This window comes from Geotrypetes seraphini, chromosome 12 (genome assembly GCF_902459505.1).
Source record: "Geotrypetes seraphini chromosome 12, aGeoSer1.1, whole genome shotgun sequence".
Classification (NCBI taxonomy): Eukaryota; Metazoa; Chordata; class Amphibia; order Gymnophiona; family Dermophiidae; genus Geotrypetes; species Geotrypetes seraphini.
The window spans coordinates 35,736,505-35,752,142 of record NC_047095.1 but is presented as its reverse complement, the minus strand read 5'-3'; positions in this window follow the sequence as shown (position 1 = coordinate 35,752,142).

The following is a 15,638-nucleotide window of genomic DNA, read 5'->3' as shown; positions in this document are numbered from 1 at the left end:
TCCTGCTTCTTTCAACGCCACAAACGTGCAGCTGGCTCCTCTCAAGATAGTGTCTTGAGAGCTTGAGAGGAGCCAGCTGCACGTTTGTGGCGTTGAAAGAAGCAGGAGATTTTTTGGACATTGGATCTTTCCCCTGAAGTAGCCTTTCAGGCGAAACAGAAGGACTTTTCTGTCGGGATAAAGGACTGAGAATCGTTTGGGACACTCCGTTTTTTCAGATGAGTTGTTGCTTGTTCTCATTCTTGTGCTCCAAATTTCCATGCCTCAACAATTGCATACACCTGTTTAGTTGAGCTGTAGCCCTCGTGCTGTTTATGATTAGTTTGGGATCTGGTTCATGCCATGAATATGTCTATATATATTATCCTGAAACACTTTTGAAAAAAATTATTTGAAAACTCTTAAGAAGTTATTGAGTGTGAATGAAAAAGTATTGATTTAAATGTACACGGAGTTTTTTCATAAACCAGTGATGATGTGAGTAGACTCGGGTACTTGTGTAGTCCCGGCCTCTCACACTTGAGGTTTATTTTTCTCCGTTGTTTTATAATTTCTTATATTGATGGTGTGATGTTAATGAGTGTTCTGTGTTAATGTGGTATGAATGGTCCTATGCTATCATAACAGTATTCTCAATGCGTTCTTATTTTATAGCCAACCATATCTTTATATGCCTCTCTCAAGGAGATATGCATCTAGTTTGCTTTTGAAGCCTAGGACTGTCGATTCCGCAATAATCTCCCCTGGGAGAGTATTCCAGATGTCAACCACTCTCTGTGTGAAGCAGAACTTCCTGACATTAGTCCTGAACTTGCCCCCCCCCTTAGCTTCATTTCATGTCCTCTTGTCCGTGTCAAATTGGACATTGTAAATAATCTTCTCTGCTCTATTTTGTCGATTCCTTTCAGTATTTTGAAGGTCTCGATCATATCCCCACGCAGTCTCCTTTTCTCTAGGGAGAACAATCCCAGTGTTTTAAGTCGATCCTCATATTCCAGTTTCTCCATACCCTTCACTAGTTTAGTTGCTCGTCTCTGCACCCTCTCCAGCAGTTTTATATCCTTCTTTAGGTAGGGAGACCAATGTTGGACGCAGTATTCCAAGTGGGGTCTGACCATTGCCCTATAAAGCGGCATTATAACTTTCTCCGATCTACTCGAGATTCCTTTCTTTATCATGCCCAACATTCTATTTGCCTTATTTGCCGCTGCCGCGCATTGTGCCGACGGCTTCAGGGTCCTATCTATCAGTACACCCAGATCCCTTTCTTGTTCACTTTTCCCCAGAGTTGCACCTGACATTCTGTACTCGTATTCCTTATTTTTACTGCCTAAATGCATTACCTTGCATTTCTCCACGTTGAACTTCATCTGCCATTTCTCCGCCCATTTTTCTAACCGACACAAATCGCTCTGGAGTTCCTCACTGTCCTCCTGCGATCTGATTGCCCGGCAGAGTTTTGTGTCGTCTGCAAACTTGATGATCTCACTGGATGTTCCATTTTCCAGGTCATTGATATAAATATTAAAAAGGATCGGCCCAAGTACCGAGCCCTGGGGCACACCACTAGTCACTCTCTCCCAGTCGGAGAACTTCCCATTTATGCCCACTCTCTGCTTTCGGTTTTCCAGCCATTTGCCTATCCATCTTTGTATATCTCCCTCTATGCCATGGCTTTGTAGCTTCCTGAGAAGTCTTTCGTGTGGAACTTTGTCAAATGCTTTCTGGAAGTCCAAGTATATTATGTCCACCGGCTTTCCACTATCAATTTGCTTGTTCACGGTCTCAAAGAATTGGAGTAAATTCGTCAGACACGATTTCCCTTTCCTGAATCCATGTTGACTGGGTTTCATCAAGTCGTGTGTGTCCAAGTGCTGAACTATGCTATCCTTGATCAGTGATTCAATCATCTTGCCGGGGACAGACGTAAGACTCACAGGTCTATAGTTGCCCGGTTCTCCTCTCGATCCTTTTTTGAAAATTGGCGTGACGTTCGCTTTCCTCCAGTCGTCTGGTATCTGACCAGTTCTGATTGACAGGTTTGCAAGTTTTTGCAATAACTCTCCAATTTCAATCTTCAATTCCTTCAAGACTCTCGGGTGAATTTCATCCGGTCCAGGGGATTTGTCACTTTTAAGTTTGTCGATCTGGTAGTATATCTGATCTAAGTTCACTTCGACTGTGGTGAGGCTGTCCTCTATTTCTCCTGTAAACAGTTTCTCCTCTTCAGGTATTGTTGAGGTGTCCTCCTTCGTAAAGACGGACGCAAAGAAGGAATTTAGTTTGTCTGCGATTTGTTTATCTTCCTTGATGTACCCTTTTCTTCCCTTGTCGTCCAGGGGTCCCACTGCCTCTTTTGCAGGTTTTTTCCCTTTCACGTATCTAAAGAAGGGCTTGAAGTTTTTGGCCTCCCGGGCTATTTTTTCCTCATAGTCCTGTTTTGCTTCCCTCACCGCCTTGTGACATTTCTTCTGTTCATCTTTATGTTTGTTCCAGGCTTCGGTTGTCTTCGTGCATTTCCATTTTTTGAAAGAGTCCTTTTTTACCTTTATGGCTTCCTTCACCTGTATGGTGAGCCATGCCGATTCTCCTTTGCTTTTAGTTCTCCGATCTTTGGAAATCCTCGGAATGTAGAGATCTTGTGCTTCTGCAATAGTATTTTTCAATAGGCACCATGCCTGATCTACTGTTTCAAGTTTGTCCACCATCTTCTCGAGTCGTTTTGTTACCATGGCTCTCATGCAATCGTATTTACCCTTTTTAAAGTTTAAGGTGGTGGTTAAGGTTTTGACATGTTTCCCTTTCCCGATGTCAAGTTTAAAGTTGATTACATTGTGATCACTCGTTCCCAGTGGAACCATGACTTCTACTTCTGTTATCGGTCCAGTGAGACCATTTAGGACCAAGTCCAAGGTGGCGTCGCCTCTTGTCGGCTCTTTTACCATTTGCTCCAGGAAGCAATCCCCTAGCACCTCCAGGAACTTGGCCTCCTTGCCGCAGTTGGAGGCTCCTAGTTTCCAGTCTATTCCTGGGAAATTGAAGTCTCCCAATATAACTACATTGCCTGTCTTGCATACTTGTTTGATTTCCTCCATCATTTCTGAGTCAGTGACTTCCGCCTGTCCTGGGGGACGATAGTAAAGGCCAATTTTTATATCTGCGCCATTGCGACCAGGAATTTTGATCCAGAGGGACTCCAGCTTCTCTTTCCTGTCTGTTGTAATCATTCCAACAGAATCTATTCCTTCCTTAACATATAGGGCAATACCTCCACCTTTCTGCCCTTCTCGATCTCTTCTATATAGTTTGTATCCTTGTAGTACTGTGTCCCATTTGTTTTCTTCATTCCACCATGTTTCTGTTATGCCAATGATATCCATGTTCTCATGTCTTGCTATCGTCTCTAGTTCTCCCATTTTGTTTCCTAGACTTCTAGCATTTGTATACATACATCTAAGTTCCCTTCGTGTTACCTTTTTGGACCTTCTACTCTTGGCTGTCCTTACAGTTTCATTTACGGTATCCTTTACTGCTCCTGTGTTATCTCCCATGTTTGCTGTGTGGTCATCCCCTCCTGTGTCTGAGTTGTCCCTTCCTGCTTGTTCTCCTTTGTTGGCTGTGAGGTCGACCTCTCTTGTGTATGAGTAGTAGTCCTTTGTTCCTACGTCGGGGCATCCTGTTGTCCGTGCCATCGACCGGTTGTCGACTGTCGGCTTTCCCCTGTCCTTCAGTTTAAAGCCTTCTCTATTGCTTTCTTCATGTTGCCTGCCAAAACTCTTGCTCCTTCCTTGTTGAGGTGTAGTCCAACCCTTCTGTAGTACTTGCTTTTTCCCCAGAACGCCGTCCAGTTGCGCACGAAGTCGAAGCCTTCGTCTTCGCACCATCGTCTCATCCAGGCGTTGATCACTTGCAATTCCCCTTGTCTCTTTCCATCTGCTCTTGGTACAGGGAGGATTTCAGAGAAGGCCACCTTCACCTCCCTGATCTTCAGTTGTCTTCCGAGTGAGCGGAGCTGGCCCTTCATCTCTTCCCTGTCATACTTCCGCCCGCTCACATCATTTGTTCCCACGTGGATAAGCACAGCGGTGTCCACTCCCCGTGCGCCATCTATGATCCTGGAGATCCTGCTGGTCACATCCTTTACTCTTGCTCCAGGCAGACAGGTGACGACTCTGTCCTCTCTTCCTCCTGCGGTGTGGCTGTCCACGTGTCGTATAATGGAGTCGCCTACGATGATCCCCATCTTCTTTATTCGGGAGTTCCTTGGGGGGCGTAGGTCCACGTCCTTGGAGTAGGGCCAGTCATCTTCCTCCAATGATACTCTTGAAATTGTTTCCTGTTCTTTGGGTGGGGGGACATCTTCCTGTGCTCTCACTATTCCTCCTGTTGTGCGGTTGTCTCCTATCTCGTCTTTGTTTTCTTCTGTGTTTGCATGGATGTCTTCTCTCCTCACATGTGTTTCCTGAGTACAGTTTTCCAGCCCTGGGATCTCTACGTGGTGCTGATGGGCTTCCTCTATGAACGTTTCTAGATCCTTGACCTCGTCGTTTGGGCTGTACTCCACTAGAATCTTCCCTTGTGCTCGGATTCTGTCTTCGAGTTCCATCACTGTTCCCTCCAATAGTCTTACCTGACATTTCAAGCTATCCATCTCCATGCATCGATCGCAAATGTATGCCTGGATCCCCGAAGGGAGGTAGTCATACATATTGCAGTCGATGCAGAAGACAGGAAAGCTCATCTTCTGACTTCCTTGGGCTTCCATTTCGTGCTTCACTCGTGGGTTGTCTGAGTGATTTGTTGTGACCTACTGCTGCTCTTTTTCCTACTGATCCTACCTCCCCCTTACCTTCTGACTTCCTGACTGCAAGCTTCCTATTTGAGTGAGTCTGTTTGTGTTACAGTGCCTGTGCCTTTGTGTGCTTGTGTCCCTTGCCTGCTGCTTCCTTGTGTTGCTTGCCTTGTTGTCTCTCTCGTGTGTGCTGTCTCTGCTCTACCTCACCTTGATTGTATGTGCGGGTTGGTTTCTTTTGTGTCTGTCTCTTCCTTACCTTCTGTGGTTGTCGGTTCCTTACCGGTCTGTTCTCCTCTGGTGTTCTTGAGAGTAGCGCTCGTCCCTTGCAAGGCCCTTCGCAAAGGCGCTCTCGCTAAGGCGAGCGCCTTTACCGCGCGCCTTCGCCGCGCGCCGAACGGCTGGGCGCCGTTGGCTCCTCCCCTTTTCAAGGGGGAGTCCGGCGCTGCCTGTGACGCTTGGGGGGGGCGGAGCGAACTCTCGCCGCTACCCCGAGCCTACTGTCTTCCTACTCCTGCTTGCTTCGGTGCCCGGCACCAACGCTGCCTGTCTCCTCTGCTTCCTGCTTCCCTTCTCTCCTCTCTCTTCGGCACCGCGTGTGCCGCGCTGGCTCCTCCCCTTTTCAAGGGGGAGTCCGGCGCTGCCTGTGACGCTTGGGGGGGCGGAGCGAACTCTCGCCGCTACCCCGAGCCTACTGTCTTCCTACTCCTGCTTGCTTCGGTGCCCGGCACCAACGCTGCCTGTCTCCTCTGCTTCCTGCTTCCCTTCTCTCCTCTCTCTTCGGCACCGCGTGTGCCGCGCTGGCTCCTCCCCTTTTCAAGGGGGAGTCCGGCGCTGCCTGTGACGCTTGGGGGGGGCGGAGCGAACTCTCGCCGCTACCCCGAGCCTACTGTCTTCCTACTCCTGCTTGCTTCGGTGCCCGGCACCAACGCTGCCTGTCTCCTCTGCCTTGAGAAAAGGTGGATCTGTCGATGGAGATGAAAAAAAGGAAAGATGCCAGACCTCCAGGGGAGGGAAGGGAAACGGAAGGGGAAGACAGAGATGGAAGATGGATGGTTAGCACGGAGAAAGAAGGTTACCCTGGCAAGCAAGTTATCAGAAGACAACTAGAGCCTGGGACCAACAAGATTTGAAAAATGACCAGACAACAAAAGGTAGAAAAAATAATTTTATTTTCTGTCAGATTTGAAACACGTTTCCTGCCAGAGCTGGTGTTAGACCTCAAACGTGAGCTAGAATTTAACAGAGAGAGGAAAAGCCTTTTTGTTTGTTTATCTTGTTTACACCACAGCGCCAATGTGGTTAGGAAAAGGCAAAGGGGGTGAAGAGGCTATAAAATAAACCCACCATGATGTTTGAAAAAAACACCCAATTGGGGAAGAGAATCGAATCGAATCGAATCAAAAAATCGATTCAATAGGCTGAATCAAATCAAAAATTTTTTTCCTGAATCGGGCAGCACTAGTAATTACACATAGAGTTTCTGCATAATAAAGATATGCTACCGAGTTAATGTCATCAAGGACACATGATCACTTCAGAGCTGCAGCAAAAATAAATGGTGAAGTGCTAGAAAGCAACTGAAGAACATAAGAACATAAGAATTTCCATCTCCAGATCAGACCCTGGGTCCATCAAGTCCGGAGATCCACACACGCGGAGGCCCCACCAGGTGTACCCTGGCATAATTTTAGTCCCCATATCACTGTATGCTTCTCAAGGGAGATGTGCATCTAGTTTACCCTTAAATCCTAGAACGGTGGATTCTGCAATTACTTCCTCTGGGAGAGCATTCCAGGTGTCCACCACTCGCTGTGTGAAACAGAACTTCCTGATATTCATCCTGGACCTGTCCCCTTCAGCTTCAGTCTATGTTCTCTTGTCCATGTCACACTGGACATTGTAAATAACTGCTTTCCCTGCTCCATTTTGTCGAATCCTTTCAGTATTTTGAAAGTCTCAATCAGATCCCCTCGCAGTCTCCTCTTCTCAAGGGAGAACAACCCCAGTCTCCTAAGTCGTTCCTCGTAGTCCAGGTTCTCCATACCTTTCACTAGCTTCGTTGCTCGTCTCTGCACCCTCTCTAGCAGTTTTATATCTTTCTTTAGGTATGGAGACCAATGCTGGACGCAGTATTCCAGGTGCGGTCTGACCATGGCTCTGTAGAGCGGTATTATAACTTTCTCTGATCTACTCGTAATTCCCTTCTTTATCATTCTATTTGCTTTCTTTGCTGCTGCCGCACGTTGCGCCAACGGTATCAGGGTCCTATCTATCAGTACAACCAGGTCCTTTTCCTGTTCGGTCTTTCCCAGAGTTACACCTGACATACTATACTTGTGATCTTTATTTTTTCTGCCTAAATGCATCACTTTGCATTTTTCCACATTAAAATTCATCTGCCATTTATCTGCCCACTTCTCCACAAACACAATTGGCAGACCCCTGAAACTAAAATGATATTTCATGAATTGCTGCAGCTCACAAATTTTGCATCCTGACTGAGCTTCCTTTTTCATATACTTCAGTGTAGAGCTGCCTTCAAAGGGGGTCTGCTTTCCTATTTTGATGCCACGATTTTAGCATTGTTCCAGTTATTGCTGTAGAATACTGAGTGAGTTTACTTTGCTCAAATTCTATCTGTTTCAATCCAAATCATTATTTTATCATCTCAGATTGAATTTATTTTTTTTTATTATTTCTAGTTTTCTTTTATCACAAAGCATCCAGGATTTCACGAAAGCAAAGGCTTATGGAGCTGATTGGAGAAAATCTAATCAGCGACACTATAAACGGCGCTAGTCATGATTACTTATGCACCATCTTGTACAACAGGATAAGAAAACTATCACAGTGAATCCCTGCAGTCTTCTGGATATAGTACTCGTAGGGCCTGGTTTACTAAAGCCATTTTTCCCATTCTGTATGTATGAGGAACAAACGATTAGTAAATCAGGCCCAGAGAGATAATAGAAAGACTTCTATTCTGTAAAAGCTTTCTCTTATTTTGCTCCAATGGAAATCCCTTATTGAGTAAGGCCTGATAGACAAAGGCACAAGTAGTAATTCCAGAGAAAATTGTTTTCTTGTATAGAACATGTTACCATCAAGAGCCTGATGGAATCCATTTACTCATCTGCTTCTAAATGTGAAAAACTAAGTACATACAGTGCTTTTAAACCAGAGTAGTCTACTATGTATTAGGGATTTTATGACTCATACAACAGAGTTATAGATTATTCTTATGTGAACCAGGTTTATATTATTTCAGGTTAAAAAAAATTAACACTTTTATTGTTTTAAGAAAAAAATGTGATATTTTTCAAAGATATAGAGTTGAGAAGGTGTTTCCTTCCTCTTAATCTTGTTTCCAAGACATATTATTTGGAATCTTTGCATTTTATTTTTCTTTCTATGTTCAACAATATGTAAATGAGCTGTTGAGTTGGTTGGATTTATTTTCCTAACCTCATGTTTTTCCATTTCCATGATATTATATTGCAAGTTCATGAATTGCAGCTTGAGCTACTAATGTGAGCTATCTCATCACATACGGTAATGCTTTTAACATATTTTATTTTACCACTGGTCCCATTTTATGCAGTAGGACCTATTAATTAATAACAGGGCACGTTTGTAAGTTTCATTAAGCAGCTAATGTAAGGTATGTAGCACAGTGGACAGTAGCTCAGACCTGCGCTACAGTCTTCTGCATTAAAAAATATAGCTTCTGTGATAAAATTCTTAAATTAGCTGCTAAATGATGGAGTAGATGAGATCTGGGAGTGCAGTGCACCAACAGAAGTGTGATTATCATGCATGGCCTTTTATGACTGCTGATAGTGCAACTAAATTTGATGCCACATCAAGAGGAGGCAGTAGGTCAGCTGAACTACCAGCAGTCCCTTAGGGCTAGATTCACTATGCAAACCGATTGTTTATGGCCAATCAGGGACTTCCTTAGACTCCTCCCTAAGGAAGTCCCTGATAGAGAGCTGCACGGGAACGGGGATGACGGGAATCCCGCGGGACCCGCAGGGATCCCGCGGGTTCCCCCTTTGGGTCACGGGGATCCCATGGGGACGCCCCCTAGGGTCGCGGGGATCCCGTCGGGATGCCTCCGAGGGTCGCGGGGTTCCTGCGGGGTTGGATCGTAGTCTCCTTCTCCTTACCTGCCCTGTCGCAGCACACAGCCGAACGGAAATCTTCCCGATGTCAGCGCTGACGTCGGAGGGAGGGCTTAAGCAAAGCCCTCCCTTCCTCCGATGTCAGCGCTGACATCAGGAAGACTTCCGGTCGGCTGTGTGCGGCAGGGCAGGTAGGGAGAAGGCAATGGCGTACGAAAGAGGGGGGAGGGGGCGGTCCGCCCCAGAGAATGTGCACAGCCGGTCAGGTCCCCCGATCGACCGACAACAGGCCCGGCCGACAAATCTCCCTGCCCTGTTGCCGCGAATCTAAATTACCTCTTACAGCAGCTTCACTACTCCAGCTGCTGTAAGAAGGTAATTTAGATTCGCGGCTACAGGACAGGGAGATTTGTCCGACCGGGCCTGTTCTGTTGTCGGTCCGGTGCAAAAGCGCCACAAAGGTAGGTGGAGTGGAGAAGAAAAGACGCTTAAGGGGGGAGAAGGCCGCTGAAAGCACTGGGGAAGACAAAGGGGTGGAAAAGAACGCTGAAAGGACATGGGGTAAACGGGAGGAGGGGGGGGAAGGACCCTGAAAGCACTGGGGAAGACAAAGGGGTGGAGAATGCCACTGAAAGGACATGGGGAAGACAGAGGGGGGAGAAGGCCGCTGAAAGGACATGGGGAAGACAGAGGGGGAGAAGGCCGCTGAAAGGACATGGGGAAGGCAGAGGGGGGAGAAGGATGCTGCCTGACAGGACATGGGGAAGATGGTGGGGGAGAAGGACACTGAAAGGAAATGGGGAAGAGGGAATGGGAAGAAGACGCTGGCAGGGAAGAAGGCAGAGGTGCCAGACTATGGGGGGAGCAGAGGGATAAAGATGGGTGCCAGACCAATTTGGGAGGGGGGAGAAAGGGAGAGGCACAGTAACAGAGCAAATGGAAGACACAGAGAGAAGAGAGGCAGTGGATGGAAGGAATTGAATGAGAACATGAAGAAAGCAGAAACCAGGCAATAAAGGTAGGAAAAAAATTCTTTTTTTTTTAAATTTTTTTGCTTAAGGATAAAGTAGTATATTAGTTGTGTTGACTTTTTGAACTAAAAATTTATAAACATTAGAGGCTCTGGTAGAAACCCGTTTACAAAGTATGTATTCTTCCCAATTAATATTTCCAAATTAATAAAGTCTTTTTGCTTATTTTTAAATGGGTTTCTACCAGAGCCTTTAATTCAGTAGCATAATTAAATGAAATAACTATTTCTGTAGTTTATAGGGACGGGCGGGGACGTAGGGGATTCCTCGCGGGGACGGAGGGGATTCCTCGCGGGGACGGGCGGGGACGGAGGGGATTCCTCGCGGGGACGGGCGGGGACGGAGGGGATTCCTCACGGGGACGGGTGGGGACGGGTGGGAGTCCTCATGGGGACGGGTGGGGACGGGTGGGACTTTGGCGGGGATGGGTGGGGACGGGTGGGATTTCTGTCCCCGCGCAACTCTCTAGTCCCTGATTGGCTCTAGTCCCACAGTTTACTTAATAGACATCGCGCCGGCGTTATGGGGGGTGTGGGGGGTTGTAACCCCCCACATTTTACTGAAAACTGAACTTTTTCCCTGTTTTTAGGGAAAAAGTTCAGTTTACAGTAAAATGTGGAGGGTTACAACCCCCCAAACCCCCCATAACGCCGGCGCGATGTCTATTAAGTAAACTGTGGGGGTTCCCCAACAAAAACCCCCGTCGGAGCCCCTAAAAACTGTAATTTAGAGCGGTGCAGCGGCGTGCGCTGCGGTCAATTGTCGGCGCGCGCTTTTGTCTTTCGCGCCGTTGTCTATGAACCGTTTATGCTTAGCTTTAAAGTTAAAAGAGGGAGTTTAAGAGGGAGACCATTAATTTAAGAGAGTGTTCTCATTATAAGTGGTAAATACTGTATTTCAGCACCATTGCCACAGCTGATATGAGGGACCTAGGAAAGTTCAACATTTTCAAGTTATTCTTCCTATGATAATTTTCCATATACAGTATTCAAATGTTTTTTGAATAAATGATCTTTCTTTAACCATATCCAGTTCTAATTGCTTAAATTGGTTAAACTGTTCTTCATGTTTTTCAGTACTCTCATCATGCGCTCGTAGGATCTCTCTTTGTGTTTCCACAATGGAGGTAATAGATCCACAATCACTTCTCAACACAGAAACTGTTTTCTTAATGTTGGAGTCCATCCATACTGATAATAGCAGGCTTCACCATCTCCCCAAATTGCAGAATTTTACCTCTAGAAGCCTTTCCTTCTCAAGTTTCAATGCAGAATGGTGATTTTATAGCCTCAGCTGGACATTACTCCATTGACTGTTACTCCAGGGCTGAGTATTGTTGATTCCTTGTGGGAGAGCAAACCATCAGCCATTCCTGTATCGTTGGGGGTGGAGCCTGCCTCTGATCTGGGCTCAATGAAGCCTGATAGACAGTAAGTTCTGCTGTTCAATCTAATATCCCTCCTGAAGTCGGCACCACTATCATTGTTTGCCAGGTCATCGCTCCTGGAATGGCTGCTTTCAATCCTTAACCCTATTCCTCTGCCCTCCAACCCATCCTGCTGATTAACCGTTCCCCTTAACTGTATCCATGACATCCTGTTTGTCTGCCTTTGCTGTTTAAATTGTAAGCTCTTTTGAGTAGGGACTGTCTTTTTTGTGACTGTACAGCACTATAGAAATAATTCATAGTAGTGATAGTAATAGTGTGAAGAGTTTCAGTCTTTAGGAAGCAGAGTTGAGATTGTGATGTCATAATACCGCATTCCACCAATAGCTAAGAGCCAACCTCATCAGTGATATCACAATGGCTTGATTGCCCTGTACTCCCCTCTGCCCTCTAACCCAGCCAGCAGATTAACCATTCCCCGTAACTGTATCCATGACATCCTGTTTGTCTGTCTTGCATGTTTAGACTGTAAGCTCTTTCGAGCAGGGACTGTTTTCTTATTCTTTCTGACTCTGTGCAGCACTGCATATATCTAGTAGCACTATAGAAATAATTAATAGTAGTAGTATTAGTGGTTGTCTGAAAGAGATGTTTCAGGGTTGTTGACACTGGAGAACAAGTCCACAAAGTCCCTTTTTTGTTTCCCCATAGCAAATGCCGCTGAGATAAGCTACGCCATCGCATTAGCTTCAGTCAAGGAGAGAGCTCCGTTCATGCATCCACCCTTGACGCCATCTTGGCCCCCACCTCCAATCTTTTCCTTTTAATTCTTAAAAAAAAGGATTGATTAGTAAAAATTATTAATAGAAGTTTGGAACAGTGGTTCTGGCTCTTCCAGTGTTTATAATGGTCAAATCAATTTTTTTAAAAAAATGTTTATTTTGTATAAACATTTAAGTTAATGTAGTCACGGCCACAATTGAAAACGGATCCATCGTTTATTATGCCCTGTCAAGGAATTATATGTTTTAAATAAAATATTATAATGATATCAAGAAAAAGTATACAGAAGAATTAGTTGCTATTAATCTTGCAGAAGTTTTCTTTTAAATTCTAGAATGATAAACAAAATGGCTAACCCCCTCCTTTACAAAGCCGCACTAGCTTTTTTAGTGCCAACCACCACGGCAGCACCTCCAACGCTCATAGAATTCCTGTGAGCGTCCGAGTTGTTACCGCCATGGCCGATGCTAAAAATGCTTGCATGGCTTTGTAAAGCAGGTGGTAAATTACCTTAAATTTTGAAAGGCCTTAAAAAGATATCTCTTCATATATGTTCAGGAGTCTGTTATAAAGCCGACTCAATGAATATTCCTTAAACAGTAAATGGGAACAATATTCGATTGAAATGTTGTATATTCAAACTTTTCTTCTAGTTTAGGGGTGGGAAAGTTTCATTATCAAAATGTCAGCGAATGTTTGAAAAAAAAAATATGGTCTAGAGTACACAGTTGGCTAGTAGATGTGTTTGCAATTCTCTGGTCACTGGTGTATAACTAAATAGACCAGCCTGTTTTAATCTTCCTTTACAAACATGTCAAAAGCTGAGTATCGAAGCATATCCAGTTCCTTTTTAGTATACTTAAAGAAGCAGTTTTCCCATGTTTCAACAATGGAAAATAAAGACAGTCATCTTAAAGTTATGCTGGCTTGGAGACATCTGTTCCACTGTTAGACACGCTGGCCAGACAAAGTTACGAAGCTACTTGACCTCTCTGTAATGTGGGTTTATTTGGCCCATGAAATTGAGCATGCATAATAAAACAGAGATACAGATGCAAATCAATTGCACTGTTTGCATAAAAAAAGTCGATGTTGTATTAATCCAGATAAGATATTCTTAAAGGGACCCTTGCAATGAGTCATCTATCTATCCATCTGGTAATTTATTTATGAACAAAAACTAAGACACTGATTGTGGGCTTACAAGTACATTTTAGAGAAAATATTAATTTCTTTTTTGGAATTAATAACCATAACAAAATGCAATGATAGTTAAACCACCTGAGGTAACTCTAGACTCTTTATGGGATCTTATGGCTAGCTTTGTGAAGACCATAACCCCTAATTTTCAACATATTGAAGAAAAAATTAAGGAACATTCTAAAGAGCTTAAAGACTTAAGAAAGGACATGACTGTCTCTAATCCATCCATTCAGAAATTTGAACAGGAAATGCGCACATCTAAACAACTTCAACAGACTTTAGTTAAGGACAATGCTAATTTGAGGAAAAAAATGGAAATGCTTGAGAATAATTCTTGTAGTAATAATTTAAGGCTGATTAATTTCCCTAAGCTTGCAATGGTAACCCCTAGGGAAATGCTTAAGAGTTATCTAGTGGAAACTTTAGAAATCTCAGAAGAAACCTTACCACCATTTTCTTGTGTGTATTATTTACCTGACAAAAGCTGTAATCAACAGCAAAAAAGATCTTTAGAACAGGAACCAATAAATGTTTCAGAAATATTAAAGACTTCTGATAAAGAGTTAGCATTACCAGCTACATTGATTATAACTGTAGCTCTTTCGATAGATAAAGCGTGGTTGTTAAAACTTTACTTTAAAAATAGACAAAAAGATTTTCTTGGCCTTAAAATACAGATGTTTGCTGACCTTTCACGGGAAACGCAAAGGTGCCGCCGTGAATTTCATCTTTTGAAACCTGGGGTTATATCCTTGGGAGCTACTTTTTATTTGAGGCATCCTTGTATTGTGTCTTACCGTACTGTTAAATATGTGTTCTTTGAACCATATCAATTGACAACTTTTGTGGCAATGTCTCGTCAGGATGGAGAAAAATATGGAACCTTGTTTTCAGTGCTATAGCTTGCAGCATCCTTTTAATACACATTTTGTATTTTCCTTTTGCTCATTTTCGCTGTTTCTAAAGTCTTGGATCCAAAGGAGGACCTGAGTTAAATGCTATTTTCTTTATTGCTTGTAAAATCAAATTATGTATGCTATTATTGTTTTCTGTACAAGTGCAATACTTGAAACTTAAGCTGAAAATTAATAAAGATATAATTATTAAAAAACTCAAAATGCAATAATAACACTATGAGTTAATCATTGACTATTTTCAGTTTTGTTACCGTTAAATCAATACTATTTGGCTACAAATAAAATACACATATTCTATATAAAAGCAAATTAGTTTTATTGAAAATACAATCCTCCTTTTATGAAGCCACGTTAGGGATTTTTTTTATCACAGGCCATGGCGGTAAAAGCTCTGATCCTCATACGAATTCTATGAGTGTCAGAGCTTTTACCGCCGTGGCTGGTGATATAAAATCCTAACGCAGCTTCCTAAAAGGGGGGAATAATTGATTATAATTTAATCAGTCAAGATTCAGGAGGCAGCAGTCAGCATTTTCTTTAAATGCTAACCTTCATAGGCAAAAATGAGGCACTGCCTTTGAATATCTGGGACCATGCTACCATGCACTGGCCGCCGGAGCTTATGGGGGTCTTGGACAATATTCAGCCAGGACCCACATAAGAGTGCATACTATTTGCATAGAGGGCACCCATTGGGCAGGTGTGAACTATCATGCATGCACAAACCAAAAAGCTAGATTTGGATTTGAACACCGGAAAAAAATTGGCATAGAGTGCTATTCCATAAAGTGTGCTTCGAGTTGAAAATTCTTTATAGAGTAATGCTTAAAGCTCATTCTGGTCCCCAAATTTTGGTGACAGCATTTTTGTCAGCTGAAACCTGATGTAAAGGCCGACAACTATTAGGGTGTGGGAATAGTGCTATTCTGTAACTGCCTGCAGATTTTTGGAACAGCCCTATGTCCCTTTTTTGAGTTGTGCACTAGGGACCCCATATTCAGACTATGAGAGTAAGCTCGGCTGACTTCCGCGGTCAGTGCTGTGTCTGAATATTCAATGCCGGGACACTTCCAGGGACCGGCATTGAATATCTGGCACATTTTTGGATGCCAAAAACTTAGGCAGCCATGTTGACATTCAGTGCTGGCCAACTAAGGCCCTCTTTTACAAAGGCACGTTAAGCATTTTAGTGTAGATTTAGCGTGCACTAAATCAACGCATGCGTTAACCGCTAATGCATCCATAGAATAACATGCATGCATTAGCATTTAGCGTGGGTTTATCGCGTGCTAATATTTAGCACGTGCTAAAAAGTTTAGCGCACCTTTATAAAAGAGGGGGAGAGTTTATAGCGGCCAAAGATAGACCAACTATTTAAGCAGCCCAATTTAGCCACTC